The sequence below is a fragment of the Pollicipes pollicipes genome, unplaced genomic scaffold (assembly GCF_011947565.3).
Source record: "Pollicipes pollicipes isolate AB1234 unplaced genomic scaffold, Ppol_2.1 Scaffold_6052;HRSCAF=7182_pilon_pilon_pilon, whole genome shotgun sequence".
NCBI lineage: Eukaryota > Metazoa > Arthropoda > Thecostraca > Pollicipedomorpha > Pollicipedidae > Pollicipes > Pollicipes pollicipes.
Genome location: NW_023596805.1, coordinates 855,388 through 873,752, shown reverse-complemented (window position 1 = coordinate 873,752; position 18,365 = coordinate 855,388). Strand labels below are relative to the sequence as shown.

Here is an 18,365-nt window from a genome sequence, read left to right as displayed (position 1 = left end):
CTAGACCCAAAAATCGGCGCAACCCTTCGCTAACTAGACAGCCATCTACCTAATGATCGTTCATTACCTCGCGGCGGCAAGTAAACATCGTAATAAAGCCGCGCGGCAGTCGACCCGTTGCCAAGCCGTTCATAATTCCGCGCATCGATATCGCCTGATACTCGACGGAGCGCTCGTGCCCCTGACAACAGCAGCCCGCGCCGCCTGCCGCCGCCGCGCCACACGACGCCGCGTCGCGATACGTGCGCGGCGCACGGTCCGCGCGCGGCGGCGAGCGTGCCGCGCCGCCGTCCGCGGCCGGCGCCTCTCCGACGCCGCCGGCGCCCCGTCCCGAGATCCCGAGAAGCGCCCTGCAGCGCCTCAGTACTGCCCGACATGGAAGCGCCCGGCATGGAACGGCATCGCACATGGCGGCCGCGGCGGCCGCGGCGCCCGTGCGGCGAATTAATTAGTCGACGGCGCAGCGATGGCGCGATAAACCCACCGGCCGCCGGCCGAGCGGCTCGTCTCGACGGACAGTTCCCACGCGATCAGCGCGCATCTCCCGCCATTCTCTGCCGACGTTTGGCGCGAACGGCCCGCCGCCCGGCATCCATTAGCCGCTTAACCAGGGGCCGGGCAAAAACGGGCAGCAAAAACGGCGCCGAGTTTATAAACGTGCCGCTACGCAATGATGGCAGGGTCTCTTTGCCGAGTGTCTGCTAATGATCACGTTTTAACGACATGGGCAAACAGAGCGGCGCATTGCACGGCTCCTGAAACGAGTGGCGTAACAATAAGCACAACAGTAAAACCTGCAAGTGCCAATGCCCAGGCTGATATTCATTGGAAAGGCCACATAAGCCGGCTACAATGGCTCAACACGACCCCTTCAACAGCTCTTCACAAAGGAAGTGCCCTCTGCCACGAGTTGGCACGCGCCGTCGTGCCGGCGGCTCCTCCGCGGCGGAGATTGTCGTGTTTACCGCGCCGTTCAGGTGGAACCGCCCGTCGGGCCGTTATACCGGCGGGCAGACAGAGGCGGGCAGAGCGCGGGAGGCCGGCAGAGAGGGCGGGAGGGCCACCGTGCGTGACCGGCCGGACGTGGGCGGTCGACCACGACAGCGGGTAACACCCCCAGACACGGACCGCGCGCCGGCGGCGGCGGTGGCGGCACCACCCATCGACAGGCCGTCGCCACGCACAGCAGCGCCGAGAAAGAAAGCCCCGCCCACCCACCCACAAACACCCCGGCCCCAGCGACGGGCCATCCCGTCCGCGCCCTCGCGCCAGCCGGCGGTAGCGGCTGCGCCCCCGCTGGAGCGCCTCGCCAACACGCAGCACGCGCGGCGCACACCTCGCGCCAGTCGGCCGCGCCCGAATCGATGCCGGCCACGCGACGCGGTCTGCCCGCCAGCCGGCCGCCGATCTGGGCCAGTGCGGGTACGGCCGGCCCGCCGGCCTCGCCAGCTGTCACGCTGCACCAGCTGTCGGTGGTCGGGCCGGCCCGGCCCGGGCAGCCACCGCCGGCCACCGCCGGCTCGCCGCAGCACGGCCGCGCCGCCGACGCGCGTCGTCTCTGCTCCTCCACCGCGTCGCCGCCGCTGGCGCTGGCGCTGGCGCTGCTGCTGCCGCTGGCGCTGCCGCCGCCGCCGCCGCCGCGCCAGGGGCGATCGCCGAGCACACAAACAGGATCTCCGCACGACCCGGAGCCGACCGGACACCGCGTCCGCCGCCGGGTCACGCCCCATGCCGTCACGGGTCACGAGCGCCGGCCGCGTCGAACGCTGGCCCCTTCCAGCGGCCGGGGCGCGGCGCGGCGCGCGGCAAGACCTCACCGGACCACTCCCCGACATCAAATCCACCGCGAAGCGCGCCCGACGTGACACCTGACCCCGGCGAGACATTTGGGCCCTGCATCCGTCCCGGGCGCGGCGCGGCGGCCCGCGCGGGGTCACGCCAGGCTGCGGTGACTCAGCTGGCGCCTGACCTTCACCCGGCTCCGGTCAGCCCTCCCCCCGCAGGGTCGAAAGCGTCGGGCGACACGTCGCGCCATTCAGCCGGGCGCCGCCCGCCGTTTTCCGACTGCGCGGCGCGCGTTTACGAGCGGTGCGACGGCGGCGCGCGGCCGCCTCACGCACGCCAAACCCCTGCCGAGCGGGCGCACGCACGGCGGACGGGCGGGACGCATGGCGTCCGGCAGGAGCGTAGCCGACGGGTACGGGACTGAGCGCCGGTGGCAACACCTGTACCATGTTTTAACAACGATCGTTAAGTTCATCAAAGCACGGGACTGAGCGCCGGTGGCAACACCTGTACCATGTTCTAACAACGATCGTTAAGTTCATCAAAGCACAACACGATATTATAAGAGCTCGAGGTCTGGTGGTGGTTTTGAGTTATACGACGCGTCGCCTGCAAATGGTCATGCCACGCTCATGTGGAAAGTGCTTCACATATAACGGCAACGTATCACGTTCCAGCCAGGCAGATGCAGCGAGCAATCCACTTAACAACTGACATCTATCTCACGGCGGCAGGTGTCTCGCAGTCCCCAGTCCCCAGCCCTGGTTTCGCCTCAACGTCATTCCCAACACACCCACGACCAGTTCCCCTTTAGCTCGTCGCACCTCCGCCCACCGCGGCGACCTGCTCCCCGCCGCACAAACAGCAGCCGCGCCGTGACCGCCGCCGCGCCGCCCACCTATTGTGGCGCACAAAGCGCGCCGCCCGCCGCGGCGCGCCAATCACACGCAAATAGTGCGCGACCGGCGCAGGTGGGCCCCGAGCGGCGACACCAAAGGATTCCGATTAGCGACCATCGCCGGCAGTCCATTGGCCAAATGGCATGCGCTCTCTCCAGGGACGGGGAAGGATAATATAGTCTTAACGGGGCGGCCGCCCGTCTGCAGCGGCGGCGGAAATGCCGCGCAGATCGGCCGCCCACCGCGTCATGTGACCTCGTTTCGGGGCGGGCGGGACGCACGAGGCGCCCCCTCTGCCCCCCCCCCCCCACCGGGCGGTTGCCTGAAATAATACAGCCCGGCGACGGCACGTGCGCGCCAGTACAATGCCGGCGCCGAAATAACAATTAGCACCGCGGCGATTGGTGACCCCTGTGGTACGCCGCCATAACACTGCGGCCCGTACGGAGTGGCAGCGACAAACAGGCGCAAACGCGCCGCGGCCTATGACGCCAGAGTGCAGCGTGACCGTGCATAAGAGTGCGGCGTGATCTCGCCCCGGCCGCCTGCCACCTCCGACAGGACGGGCCCGAGTCAAACGTCATCCCCAAGTCGAGAATCACAGCAACTCAAGCTTAAAAAACATTGCGGTAGATCACCGCAAACAACGGCGTCTGTCCGCGACAAGACAGAGGCACCACAAGACCCCGTGTCGCCAATCAACTGCGCCCCGGCTCCTCTATCACCCCGGTGCTCCACACGAGGGCAAACGGGACGAACACGGAAGCGCCCGCTCCCCTCGGCAGCCGACCTTGCCGACCGGGCGCGTCCTTCCTCAATCCGTCACCGGCCGGCGGAGCGCTCGCCGGCGCACGAGACACGGCCACCTGGACGCGTCTTGCGCGTGGACCGTGTTGACTTTCATAGCTGCGCGCCGCTAATCACTATCATTTGCATAACGCGGCCGGCCGCGGCCGCCTCGCCGACCCCCTTGGCCGCCAGCCGGCCGGCCGTAAGGGCGAGACTGCCGCGCGGCGCGGGCGGCGGTCGCCCGTGCGGCTGGCTGACCCGGCCGGCCCGTGTGGTCCGAGCGGGGCATATGGCACGTGGACGGTGGACAGGCCGGGCCCGCAGGTGGGCCAGCCGCGGTCGCCGGGTCGTGTCAACACGACCACGCGCCGCGCGCCGGCACAAACAGGCGCAGCCGGCCCGCGGCGTCCCGGAGGGCCACGCCGAGGCGCGGGGCCGGCCAGCTGGGGCTCCGACCGGGTCTGCCTGGATGAAATCCACTGACACAGCGGCCCGCCACGCTTTACGAGATCGCTCCAGAACAGTGGCGCAGTCAACTATCTCAGCTACTTCACAGGCTCGCCGGCAAGAGCGAGACGGTAACAAGGCTCGGAGCAGGACGACCAGGACGAACGCAGCATCGATGACAAAAGGAACACTAGCCAACATGGAACGTTTTCAAGTGTCTTCGTCCTTCAGCCGACACCTGTACCGCAGAAGAGACCTCACCGCACCGCACCGCTCTCAGCGGGCGCCGTGACGCCATCTGCCCGGGCCAGAGGCGTTGGCTCAGCACCGCGCGCGTCGGTGTGTTTTCTCAGGCCGCCACCGACCCTCATCGCACGCCCACGGCGCGCCGCTACGACCTGTGTCCAAACGCCCACACGCCACTGCCGTGTCGCCGGGCGGTCGGCGACACCGCGACGTCAGGGACACGCCACGGTCACGGCGGCGTGAGGGCTCAGTCGCGCTGGCGTGACGCGAGTCTGCCCGGCTTCCGTTCCGTTCCGGAGCTTCCGTTCCGTTCCGGCGGCGAGTCGAAGTCGGCGCGGCGCGACCCTCTCAGCACGAGGAGAGCCACCGCGGCAAAAACCGAGGCCCCGCTCCAAACACAAACACAGCTCACCATTCGGACCGCATCCTACCCAAGCAGCCGTCTTGACACGAGCACCAGCACCTATCCATCAGTGGGCCGACAGGAACAAGTAACCGCCGCTCTGCCGCGACCCTTCTCTCCTCGGCCAACGCCGCCCCGACGTAGCAGCCCGTGACGTCATACGCGCCGTTCCCCGGCTCGGCGTGTTTGCCTTTGAGAAGAGCAGGCCGGCGCGCCCCGAGAGGGCCGCTGGCAGGCGTGGGCGAGGGCCGAGAGCGGAGCCGCGGCCGGCTCCGCGCCGGGACGCGGGCGCGGCGCTACCGCGGCGACTGCGCCCGCCGAACAGGAGCGTAGCCCGCGCCGAGCGGAGGGCCGCCGGGCGCGTCCGCTCGACCCCGGCGCACGACGCCGCCGTCAGCCGTCAGCCGTCAGCCGGCACCCACCGCCCACCGCCGACCGACGCCGACTTTCGGCGCCGCCCCTCCACCGCCCAGTACTGGGAACCGGTGGCCGGCGAGCGCGGTCTGTGGCCGGCACCGGCCGCGGGCCGCATTCTTCTGACGGGCTGCGGCGGCACCACCGCCCGCTCACGCCGACCCCGTCAGCTCGGGGGCGACGGCACCGAATTCGGTCCGCGCCAATTCGAATTCGGATTCAGATTCGGATTCGGATTCGGAGTTAAGATCACTGGCGGGCCCGGCAGAAGGCGCAACGAAGAACGACCGCAGCCAGCAAGCGAAATGCCTCTCTCCACAGGCTTGATTTTCAAATGATGGGCACGATGTTAGAAACTTGCTTCCCCAAGACGTCATGCCATGTGTGCACGTCATCCACTCCTTACGGAGAGGCCATTTCTGACACGAAAGTCAAAGGTCAGACCTAGTTCCCACGAATGCAGGCTAAGGAAAAAAGTGCATTACATAACATGCTTGCGTCTAACGTTGCCCACTAACCAATACTTATCACCCAGTACACAAAGTCATAGTGCACCTATAAGGTACATGCATACCGTCCCGTTCGACAGAGCGGCGCAGGCCCTCCGCGCCATCCTCCAGTCCCCCCTCCCCCCCCCCCCCCCTCTGTCCAGTACTCTCCGCTGACCTCGGCCAAGCGCGGCGACAATGGCCCCGCGCGACCGGGCGGCCGTCGCGCCGCCATCCGTCATGATTTCGCCGCCGTTTTGTGACATTTTCGGCGCGTTTTTCCGTGCGCCGGCGCGTCGCCGCCGGATTAGCGGCGGCGGCGCGTCACAATCGGCGGCCTCTCTCCGGCCAGCCCGGCCTCGCCTCCTCTCATCTCGCCTTGAATCTCCCCGCCTCGTCTCGTCTCTCCTCGCCTTGAATCTCCTCGTCCCGTGCCGTGCCGTGCCGTGCCGTGCCGTGCCGTGCCGTGCCGTGCCGTGCCGTGCCGTGCCGTTCCGTTCCGTTCCGTTCCGTTCCGTTCCGTCCCGTCCGTTTGCGCTCCGTTCTGTGGATTGATCCTTCACCAGTCCATCACAATGTCGTGCCTTCTTTCATGTAACATTACTCCCTCTATGGTTCTTCTTCTTTCCCTTCCACTCTCAAACTTTTTCCCAGTCCTACGGCACCATCCCTTTCCTTCTTAAGAACGCGGTCTTCTCCTAGGACCTACTCCTCCCACATGCTACGAACTCATCACTCATCTGATCATCTATTCCCCTAGAACTCATCCTAGAACTCATCTCCCCCTTCAACACCGTGTCCACGCCTCCTCGCGCTTTTCCCTCTTCCCAACTCCACATCTTTCCACGCTTTCTCTAGCGTCGAACGTCTGGCCCCCGGTCGGTAACCGCTGAGAAGAGCTGGGAAGAGCTGCCAAATCGCTGCCAAATCGCTCGACTGTGCGGGCCGCTGCCGCAGCGCCACGCCGTCCGTGCATGACATCGGGGCCTTGATATTGCTAACCAAGTCAGCGATGCCGTGCATTTGACGCGGCGACGGGGCATGAATGCTTGAGAAAAGTGATAGCTTTAATTCAGGCTCAAGTCCCGTCTTGCCATAAGGAGTTGGAGTTGGCTTGCACGTGCTATGTTTATGTTGCCTAGTTGCCTGATGAATAAATGGTAATCTCGCTGATGATAAACCTCATTATCTTCCCCCAAAATGCTCCGTCGGGGACTAGAGCACTGGAAGCATGCATCACCTGTGACAACAAAGATCTGTCAGCGAAAGCATCTGCATCGTCGTACCCCAACGACCGCTTGACCCACGCCGCCATCCAGCGGGCGCCACAACAGCGGCGGCCACATGGCGCCTCGTTGGCCGCGCCGGTGGCGGCCCGGTCGCGGCCGCGGCGGCGCGCTCGCCGAGCCGCACGCCGCCGGCGCCGCTCGGAATGCGTCGTCAACAGTGCAGTGTTGCAGCGGGCCGGGCGCGGGCCGCATTCCTGCCCGGCGCGTCCGATCGGCACCTCCGCCGCCCGGATCGGCGATTAGCCCGACCCGAGCCAAGGCCGCCGCCGCCACCGCCGCCGCCGCCCGGCACCGGCAGGCGAGCGGGCGGGCGGGAGAGAGAAAAAAACCGCCCGGACGGACGGCGGTGCGTGCCCGGGCCGGGCCGGACTGAGAGGATCTGGATCTAGATCTGGAGGATCTGGAGGATCTGGAGGATCTGGAAGGCCAGTGGACCAGCGTGGAGAGGTGCGAGGCGCGCATGTGGTGGACAATATGGTGAGGTCCCGCGGGAGTTTACACCGCAGACGCCCGAGGATCGACCGACGCTCCTCCGTCTCCGAGTGCCCGCGGCTCCTCACTCCGTCAATGCAACTGACATTGGTCCAGTTACAGAGCGGCGAAGACGCCTTCCGCGCTTTTGCCTCGGGCACTTTGCTTCGACGGGCGTGCTGACCATTACATGCGTTCGTCAGATGTCACAGCGTCCCGGGTGTGTCCGCGACTCAGCAGCTGGACAACATCGACAACAGTGACAACGGCGACAACAGTGACACGTCGGTGATAAGCAGACGATGACACATGCGAAGGAAGGTAATTCCAGTAGCGGTGGCGGCGGTGACTGAATACGCCTGCCGATTCCGGACGAAGAGATAGGCTGTTTATCGGTGGGCTGAGACGATAGTGAGGTAATCCAACGCTCTGTTTGCCGTATGGGCGGTACGAAGACGGCTTCCCCTCCCCTCACACCCTCTTCCTCCTCCTTGCCCGTTCACAATTGTAACGGCTGCTGGATAACGCAGGATTCCAACGCCGTCCACTACCCCAAAATGATGCGATAATGATAAATATGACATGATGGCATGATGATGATAATGATGATAATGATGATGATAAACTCCACAGGGAAGACACAGACCCGGCCGACGTGCCACCACCTGCAGGAGACATCATGAAAACCTCAGCGCCGCCCCTCGCTACGCGCCGCCGTCCCGCCGCCTGACCCGCGCGAGGTCAGCACCGGCGACCTCATGCGGGTCGCGGCGCCGGCCCCGCCCCCTCCCGCGCGCGCCGCGCGCATCCTGCACGCGGCAGTTTCACTTTCCACCGCGCTAAGTAGGTTCGTTCTCACGAGAGCCGCGCGGCCGGCGGCGGCCGAATCGGGGCCAGCCGGCGCACGCAGGTGACCCGGCCGGCCCGCGGGGCACGAGCCTGACCACGGCACGGCGGGGGCCGGCCACGCACCCAGCAACACGCCTCGGAGCGGCCTAGTGACCAGCAGGGCGTGCGAGGCTCGGTTCCGAGCGCCGCGCCCAATCGCGGAAAACCCGCCCTGCAGCGGAGAAAACGCGCCTGTTCTCGGCCGTGTTTGAGGCACGGCGCCGCCGCCTGCCCTCGCCGCTTACGACCCCCGTAGGACCCGGCACGGGATCAGCCGGGACGATGCGGACCACGCACGCTGTGACAACGAGCGCCGCCGGTTCCAGCGAGGCGAGGCCCGACAGCATAACACCAGCCGGCAGTCTCCCCCCCCCCTCCCCCTTCCCTCCCGGCGACGTCCGAGCTTCTCCGCGCAGCCAGCTGGCGCAGCCACGTCTGCCAAGGGCAGCGCTGCGGGAACCCGTCTCCACCGCGGACTCCGTGTCTGCCGATCCGCTGTCTGCGGAGTCCGCGCGCGTGGGGCCGATGTCCGCAGACGGCGTCAGACCTGGCGACACGTGTCTGGAGACCGACGTCCGCAGGCCCCGTGTCCGCAAGTCGGCATCTGCCAGAGCCCGGCGGCGCAGTGTCCGTGGACCCGAAGTCGGCGCGTCCCATGTACGGCGTCACGTCACCAGCCAGTCCGGCGCACCAGACCGCCGCCGCCGCCGCCGCCGCCGGTGGGAAATGGGTAACGTACGGCCCGCCGCCGCCGAACGGTGCCGGCCCGTTTGCCGGTTCATTGGTTGCGGCCGCGTCGGCTGGGAGCGCGTCGGCCCGGCGACGTCACGCAGAGGTGCAAACCGCGCCGCCGCCGCGCCCACCCGCCGTGGCGAGTCCCCGCCGCCGCCCGGGTCCCGCGAGCTGGTACCGCGGCCGGCGCCGGCGGCGCCCGGGGCTCCACCGCGACCTCTGGCCTATCGCCGGGGGCGTCGGCGGGCCGGCCATCCGACCCGGCCTCCCGACCAAGCCGACGACCGACGGTCGTCTCCCGGCCAGGCGCCGTTCCCCGCTTGCCATCACGTCGTCGCCACTCCGCCTGGCGTCCGCGGCGCCGGCCGGTCGGTCGGCGGGTGGGCCTCTCCTCCTCCGCCTCCTCGCCGAGCGCCGGCCGTCGGCGCCGACCCGCCGCGGCCGTCGGCGCGTCGCTCCGCCCCGCTCGCACCGGGTCAGCGGTCGGCCGACCACGGTCAACACGCGCGACCGCCGACACGTGTCGGCCGTCAACACGTGTTGGCCGTCAACATGGCGGCTGATGACGGATGGCGGCTGGTCGCCAGATGGGCGCTCGTCTGGCTATCGATTGGCGCCGGGGGGGGGGGGGGGGTAATCCGACCCGAGCATGGACGGGGGTGGCGCGCGCGCGCGACAACAGGAAGGGGTGATCGCCGGAGAGGGGTGGGGGGGGGGGGGGGTGCGGGGCTTCGGCTGTTGGTCCGCACCGGTCGCGCGTTGCGCCAACAGACGCCGCCGCCGCCGCCGCCGCCGCCGACACCGCGCGGCGCTCCAGCTCGCGATGCCGGACAGCGCCGGGCTGTTCGCCGCGGCTTTCGCTCCAGCGATCGGATCTCCCGGCCGGCGGAAAAATGCCGGCCGTCTGGACTGACCCGGTCTTGATCGGCCTTTCCCACGACACTCGCCGACCGAATGCCGGCCGGACAATGGCAGATGAGGGCGATACGGCAGGGCTGCGAGGGGAGACCGTCGCATGCGACGGTAACGACCGCGACGATACTGTGACGATAACGACCGCGACGATACTGCGACGATAACGACCGCCACGATAATGACCCACTTCGCCGCATGTGGAACGCGTCAGAGCCGCGCGCTCCGCAAATCCCCGACACGTCTGCAACATCTTCGTCGACATCGACAGCACCATCATCATCTGCCACTTCGACCTCGACATCACTACCGGCCCGGCGAGTCTCACCAGCGGCCGGGCACTGGCTCTGCCACAGGTCACGTGTCCCGTGCGCCTGCTCACGAGCCTCCACGTCCGCAAACTGCCGGCGATCCCTCGCCAGACCCTCTGACAAACGACGCCAAGTGACAGCGGCGACGGCTGCCTTCACGCTCCACTTCCTCCACCAAATGCCTGCGGCGCGACGATGCCCGCTCTTATCCAGCTCGCATCCAACGCCAGGCAGCTACTGCGCCCGCCCAGCGAGCAGCAGCTGCGGCTAGCTTCACCAGCTGGCCGCTAGCAGCTGCCGGCGGCAAGCTCCGCAGCTGCAGGCCTGCATCACGGCCGTATCTTTCGCGGACGATTTCTTGACTGGTAACTGTTCCCAGCTGATAACTATAGCGACACCCTGTTTGAGTCTCCACCGCTGCGTTCCTCAAACAAGACGAAGGCAGCGGCAAGTCTGAAAAATGAGCTAATGTGAACCTAAAATTCAAGCTCTCATTTGTATTTCGACAACTCGATCTGGACATGAACTTCTCACCGGTATTTCGACAACTTGATGTCGAGATCTCATAAAAGTTTTACAACAATCTCCCAACCATCTTAACTTCTACAACGCTACACGTGCAAGAAACAAACAGTGCAAAGGATCTCACACGCGTTGACCGCGCCAACCGCAAACACCGGGGCCTTCACTCCCGTCCCGAGTCCGCCTCCCGCTCCCTCACCCCCCGCCGGTCAGCTCCGCCAGACGGCGCCGCCGGCGGGGGAGGACGCGCGTGACCCCGGCGACCCTGGTGACGTCACCGGCCGGCCGCCGGCGCCCGTCGCGGGACGGCCGTTGCATGCCGGCCGGCAGTCGTCGTACACAAGCTATTTGCATTCCAGGCGGCGAAGGCGGCCGCCGTGGGGCGCGGCCGCCACAGGTGCGGCCGATGCTCGCAGCTCGCAGCGCCGCTTCGGCGAACGGCCGGTCAGCGGCCGCCAGCTGGCCAGCCGGGACGTCGCGTCCCCGGACATGGGACGCGGTCGCGACCTGAGAGTTCTGGTCCGTGAGACCATTCCCGGACATGGGACATCACACCCGGGACATGGGACGCGGTCGTGACCTTAGAGTTCTAGTCGGTGAGACAAGGCCGGGATAAGGGACTTTGGGATTCGGGACATGGGACCTCGGGATATGGGACACGGGATCCCAGAGCACGGGAATACGGGACGCGGCATCACGGGACATGAGCTTGCAGCAGGTCGGGCAGTGCGGACCCAAGAATGCGGGACAGGACCGGGACATGAGAATGCGGGGCCAGGACACGGAACTCGAAGCCCAGACAGAACAGCCGTGCTCCACAACCCTAGCAGCCTCCAAGCGCCGGGCGGCGGTGCAACGACAAACAAATCAGCGCGGGGCGTGACTCCACGTCCAGAGCGCCAGACGTTAGCAAGTCCACGTCCAGGTGGCCGGCGGGACGTGGATCCATCCACGTCCAGACAGCGGGACGCCGCCGCCGCCGCTGCCGCCGCCGGCGTCGCCTTGACCCCCGTGACCCGTGTCGCGGGCCGCGCGCGCCGTTCACACGCGGCTGCACGGCGGCCGCCGCCCCAGACAGCGGCCGCCGGTGCATGGGAGAGACGAGCCGGCCGCGTGACTTGGGGGAGGGGGGGGGGGGGGGGCGACCGCTGCGGACTGTCGCGGGCCGGACACACTGTCCGGCTGTCCGGCTGTCCGGCTGTCCGGCCAGCCGGCGAGCCCGGCGTGCGAAAGACTGACGAACTCACGGGAGAAACCGTTTGACTTGTCATGCTACGACGGGAACGGCGATGGAACAATTGAAACAATGCAGGAACATGCGGGATCCGAACCGGCGTGTCTCACGCCTAACTCCACAGCCTCAGCCGCAGTTTAACCCGTCGACTTCTCCAGCGGTGGCGGTTCGAAGTTCTAGGCCGCGTCGACTGCAAATGGTCACGCAGCGCCCCGGTCGTCTCGTGGGCGCCGATGCTGGTCTCGGTCCGCCGTCCATACACCGTCACGTGTGTGAGCGATGCCTGTCTGCTGAACGACCGACAGGCCGCTCCGCCGACAGCCTGCTCCGCCGACAGGCTGCTCCGCTCACATGCTGCCGCGTCACGACACGCCACCCGTCACAGAACCCACGGCTGGGCACGGCGGCGGGTGCGCGCACGCGCAGTGCTCGCCGGTGACCGGACCCGCCGCGCGCACGGCCAGCGGAAGTCCTCCGCGACCAGCGAGCAGCTTCGCCAGCACAGCGCTGGCAAACTGCCAAACTCAGGGAGCGGCATGGGATGAGCAGCTCAAGGCACCGACGCGTGAAAAAGGGAAGAGGGACGACGGCGGAAAAAGAGACGGTGGACGATGGCCAGCCCGCTCAGCCACTCTTGAGAGGGCGGCGTCGGCGCGGCGGCTGCGCGGACCCGCTCGGGACCGAGACGTCACCTGACCTGACCTGACCCCGGCCAGCCGTCCGGCGGCGGACCGCGACAGGCCACGTCACGTGACCAGCGGCGGCGACCGGCGGCGGGACGGCGGCCGCCGGCGGCGGGGCAGCCGTGCGGAAGGCAGAACCGGGTCAGCCAGATCGCGCTCGAGCCGGTCCGCGGCGGCGAACCCGGCGCACCACGCGTGCCCGGCTGGGCGCGACCGCCGCGGCCGGCGAGGCTGACAGAGGCAGCGGCAGTGCCGGACGGGAGGAGCGACAGGCAGCGCCGGCGCCCGGCCGGCCCCGGCGCTGCTGCCGGCCGGTCTGTCCCCGAGTGCCGCGCCGCGCCGCCGGCGCAAAAAGCGCCCTCCGGCGCCGCGACCGCCCGCCTATCGCGTTACAGCGTCGTGTCGGGCGCCGGCGCCGACGGCATCAGCGCGGCGATGCCGGCGCGCGCGCGCGCGCGGCCGCCGCAGCGGCCTGCCACGCGCCGGCCGCGCGCAAAAACAGCTTCCGGTGCCGCCGCCGGCCCCGTTTAAACCCTCCGTCGCCTTCTGCGGGCGACGCGGCCGCGTTGCCATGGCGACGCGGCCGCACGTGCGCGCCGGTCGACACACATCCTCGGTGGCGGCGCGGATCAAGTGTTGCGCGCGGCTGCACCTGCGCCGGCGCGTCGGGCGCGTGCCCTCCTCCCCCCCCCCCTCTTCTCCCTCTCGCGCCGTCCGCCGGCCGGCCGCCGTCTCCGCTGACATGAAGGGCGCCTCCTGGGGACGGGGTGGGGGGGGGGGGGGGAGGGGCGCAGGCGGGGGCGGCGTATTTTTATTGCGGATCGGCCGCATCGACGGAGCCCCCCGATCAGCGGCCGCGCGGCCGGACGCGCCCGCCGGTCTGCCGCGCTGCCCGGCGGACCCACCACGCCGATTCCAGGTCACTGCCCCACGGCCGGCCTCCGAGGCGGCGTTTTTACCGGCGGCGGCGGCCTCTCCTCCCCTCGCGCCGCGCCGCCACCGGCGACGCCGTTTTTACGCGCGTCCGCTCACTCCCGCGCAGAGAATGCCGGACGGGTGTCGCGCCTCTCCTCAGCTTCCTCCCGAGCTCGGCGCCGATCCCTCTCAGGACGCCGCCGGCGGGCCGAGGCCGCGGCGCCGGCCGCCGTCCCTCACACCGTCCCGAGACGGTGACGCACGTCGACCGCAGACGGCGCGACGGCAGGTGCCGCGACACAAAGCGGCGCACCGGCGGCGCTCGCGGCGCTGGCCGGCCGCCGGGCGTCGGGCGTCGGCGGGGACAGCGCGGCCGCCCGCCGCGCCGCCGGACAGCCGTCCAAACACGCCGACAAAACACAGGAGGCCTTGTTTTGCCTGGGCCGAGCCGGCGCATCGAAACGCGGCACCGTGTCATCCGCCGCCAGAGCGTCACGGGGAGGGGGAGGGGGACGCGGCGCCGTCCAGCCGCGCGCAAACACGAGGCGGCGTGACCAATGTGCGCGCCGCGGGCGACGGCGGCCGGCGCGCACCGCGACCTTGCTGGCGCTAGTGAGTTTCGCCGGCGGCGGCCGGCTATTGTCCGCGCCTGTTGTTCCACCTGCACCCGGTGGACCGGCGCGGCGCGTCCAGCCGGGCCTGAAGGCGATACGTGCGCCCATTATCGGTCCCCTCCCCTCGCCCGTCGCCGTCGCCGCCGCCGCCGCAAGACGGCACGAGTTCCTTCAACCCGCGGCGCACGAGCGCGCGCGCGTCGCCATGGTTACCGGCACGCGCGCGCCGCCGCCGCCGCCGAAGACGGGCCGCGCGCGCCAGCGGCGCGTGACCCGCTAAACGCTGCCGGCATCTTGGCCAATCAGCGGCCGGCTTACAGGCGGTCGGCCAATGGGCGCTGTCGGCTCAGCCGCCGGGCGCGTTGGATCGGTTAGCGGACAAATTAAGGCGACGTCGGTGCACCTGCCGGTCGGCCTAGTGGCGCGTGCGCCGAACAACTAGGATAATAACAATGCGCACCAGATAAACGCCTCCAAAATGCTGGGAAACGGCAATAAAGCCGCCTGCTGCCTGTGACGGCGCGCGCGGTCGGGCAGGAAAATCTCGGCAAAAACAGACCCCGTCGCCGCGTTTATTTACCGTCGCACCGCGGGCGGTGCGCGGGGAGACGTCCGACCGACCGCCGAGGGCTCGGCTGCCCGCCCGGCGGCCAGATCCGCGCGCGCAGTTGCCTCCTCTAACAAGATAATTAGCGAGCGGCCGGGTCGGATCATGATCGGTACCGGGCCCTTATGAGCGCGCCCGCACTTGCGATCACCACCGTCGAGCGCCGGCCGCCGCCGCCGCGGCAGTTAACGAACGAGTCGGAGCGGCGCCATCAAAGTCGCGTCCCGTTTGTTCCCAGCATCCTCTGCGGCGGAGGTCGCGCCGGGCCACCGTCCGCAGAGGTCATTCGCCGGCCGCGCGCGCCGCGACTCTGACCACTACGGACGGCGGCGGCAGATGCTCGGGCGCCAGGTGAAATTTGAAAATCGATCGTTTGTTCAATGGGAGCCGGCGCGCGCGGCCGACAAATTACACCGGACACAGGTGGCAACCCTGCGTGCCACCGCGCCACCAGCCGCCGCGCCGGCACAAATACGACGCGTGCGGAACAAGGGCACGCGGGCAGCACCGGGGAGCCCGAGCGACACCCTCTGCGCCGCCACCACTTGCTATTAGCGCGGCAATCCCGGCCGTGATGAAACCAAACGCCTCCCGATGCGATCAAACGCCTCGCCGAGGTCTAGCAGCGCGCAGCGAGGCCGCCCGTCGCGGCACCATTCGACTTGCTAATCGCGGCGGGACGACGGCTGGGTGGTCCGGCGAGGCGGCGGACGTTTTTTCCAGCCGGCACGCTCGGCCTGGGCGACCCGGCACGGCCCGACGCGACGTGCGACGTCTCCGTCGCGGGTCGTACCGGTGCCGGGGCCGGTCGCCGGCCAGTGACGCAACAGCAGGGAGCGGGCGCCGCGTCACCTTATCCGACAGCGGCGGTCGATAGCGTGCGACGCAAACACGGAGCTGTCGGCCCTGCCGCGCCGATTTCGTCTCAAACGCCGCGCACCGATTTCGTCTCAACCGCCTGGTCAGCAGGCGTCGCCGGCCTTCAATTGATCCGCATCGGCTCCGAGTGATCGTCTTGACCCCAGTGAAAAAACGGCGCAAGCGGGCTTCAACAGGGCGACAACGAACGTGACAGGCGCATTTTCTCGCTCCTCACCACAACACAAAACATTCGCTCTTCTTCAACATAGGGGAGGGGGGGGGGGGGAGCATGGCTTCCGGGCGCTTCGGATGCGCAACAAGAGCGCAGGCTCCAGAAACCTTCTTGTCTTTGAGAATACAGGCTTCAAGGATGCGCGATCCCTTCAGCACATCTTACACGGTCCCCTCCGCACACGAATGTATGGAGCTTCGGGGGACGTGGTGCCCGTTATGAAATCTACTGCATGCAAGGAAATGAATGGAATCTACTACATGAGTAGTGTTATTACATCGCAACTTCATCGTTAACTTCCGAGACAAAATTGCATGCTAATGCAACGCCGAAAACACGTTTTCACCATTTCAAACGGCGAAACGCGCCGAGAAAACCGAAACCGCGCACTCTCAACCACGAAATCCTGCACACGCCCGCGCCCCTCCGCCCTCCCCGCCGGTCGGCGCGTTTTCGGTAAAAGCCGGCGATCGCCGCGCCGCCGGTGCCTGGACTCCTTTGGCACGTGTCGGCGCTTTCGGACCGCCGTCGCCGGCCGTTTTCTCAGCGTGGGAGCGGGCGGCGCGCTATCTCACAGCGCGCGGCCTACATCGCGGCGCTGGGAAGCGCCTCACCCCGCGCCGGCGCAGACCGGCACCCGTGGGAGCGCCGGCGCCACCGCGCCGCACGACGCATTCTGATGCTGGAAAGGGCGTGTCCCCGGGCCGTGCGACGGCCGGCGGCGCACAGTGGGGAGACCGCGCCGCGAGGTGCCGACGGCGGCTACGACAAACGCCCTCCGGCACTGCGGGGTTGAAACGAGGCGGACGAGGACATGGAGGCGGACGAGGATGAGGAGGCGGATGAGGACGCGGATTTGTCGCCAACCTCCCCTGCCGCCGATTATCATTGTTCCGTTATGAGCGCACTGGAAGGACGCTCATCATATCAAACCAGAGCCCCAGTCCTGCGGGAGAAACACCACCGTCGCGCCGTTTGAGACCCCCCAGGCGGGGGGGGGGGACGGGGGGCACGAGACGGCGCCCGTCTGTCAATCGCCGAGGGGGGGGGGGGGGGCGGCCGCGTTCGCAGTCGCGCCGATAGGCAATCAGAGCGCGCTAAACCAACAGTCCTATCGCGGGTCAGAGCGCCGACCGGCGCCGGCGCCGCCCACGCGCGCGTCGGCCAGCGGGCCGGCACACACCGCCGCGCAGCGGGAGGACCTCGGCGCAACACGCCGGGGCCGACTGCGCCACAGCGAGGAGACGACACAGCAGGCGTAATCGCGGCTAGCACAGAAGCTTCTGAGAAAGACATCCATCAGCGCCCGCCTGGGCCGGTGGCAGCAGCCCCCATGCACCCGCCCACGGCTCAGCGGCCGAACCACCCACAATGCTTTTAACGGATTAAGCACGGGGTTTAGCTCCGCCTCGGGCACCGTAAATCTACGGCAATCCGCTGCACAGTCGCGCGCCGCCGAAATGAAGCGCGCGCTGCCGTCGCATTACTCGTGCGATACCCGATCTGCCGGCGCGACCGCTACGCCGCCAGCTGCCCCCGTCGCGAGGCGTCTGCAGCGCACCTGGCACACGGTGCACACGGGCCATAAAACGGACGCCCGTCGGCGCCCAGACCGCTCGGACTTTTAGCGAGATTGGCCGATTTTGCCGCGCTGGGGCGGCCGACCGCGGCCACGCCGAGCGCCACCACTCGCCACCGGCGCGGCGGCGACGCGCGGCAGCGGCGCCGAACCAGCCGACGGCGCGCACGGCAGCCGCCAAGCGACTTTCACAGCCAACACGACGGCGGCCGGCTTCTGGCCGCCGGCTGATCGGCTTCCGCAGGGAGCGGACGCGGCTCTGGAGCGCCTGGCAGCGCGTTCTGGCGGACCTTGGCCCGTTCCCGCGGCACGGAGTCCGCTGATCTGTGACCGGGCCGGCCAGCATGGCCCGGCTGGCCACGCCTCGGACCAGGTGCGGTCGGCGCGACCATGGCCGGGCCTCGCCCCCTCGCCCCCCGTTAGGGTCGGAGCGTTTAAATCCGGCCTAAGCCTGAGGCAGCTTATTGCAAAAATTGTTGAGGCAGTTGCGCCGCAGCCCGCGCGCTCAGAACGAAACAAGTGACCTTCATCCCGCGACAGCCGGATCGTCCGGCGTCTGCCCGCATCAGGCGCGCTCGAGTGTCAGCGCCAGCACCAGCGCCAGCGCAAGCACCAGCACCAGCACCAGCACCAGCGCCAGCACCAGCTCCAGAGCCAGCACCAGCGCCAGCGCCAGCGCCAGCTGCGCGGCGTCGCCGCCACTCACCTGCTATCCTAAAGAGCGACGACAGCAGCAGCAAGAGCACTACGTGGAGGGCGGGCGGGCGGCGCGGCCGGCGGCGCGGCGGGCCTGCGGCGCCCCGGCCGGGGGTGCCGCTGCACCCCCTGACCTCTGACCCGGCGCCGGCGGGCCGCGCCGGCCGGCCCGGCCCGTGGCCGGGTGACCTGGCCAGGTCAGCTGGCGTCGGCGCCGGCCGCGGCCAGCAACACCGGTCCCTCCCGCTCCCTGCAACAGACGGCGCGAGTCAGAGACTGGCGTCAGCTGCTGGGGGCGGCGGCTGGAGTACCCGGTAGCTGGCAGCACGTGACAACTTTCTGAAAATC

General features: G+C 68.4%; 1 protein-coding gene across 1 annotated transcript in view; it reads right to left on the bottom strand.

The window, feature by feature from the left end:
• The window catches only part of LOC119104628 (atherin), a 34,471-nt gene extending 16,383 nt beyond the window's left edge, over positions 1-18,088 (bottom strand). The window contains exon 1 of the mRNA XM_037228344.1: positions 18,028-18,088. The gene's annotated coding sequence lies outside the window, so the exon portion shown is untranslated. The remainder of the gene's footprint in view (positions 1-18,027) is intronic.
• Positions 18,089-18,365: the final 277 nt, after the last annotated feature.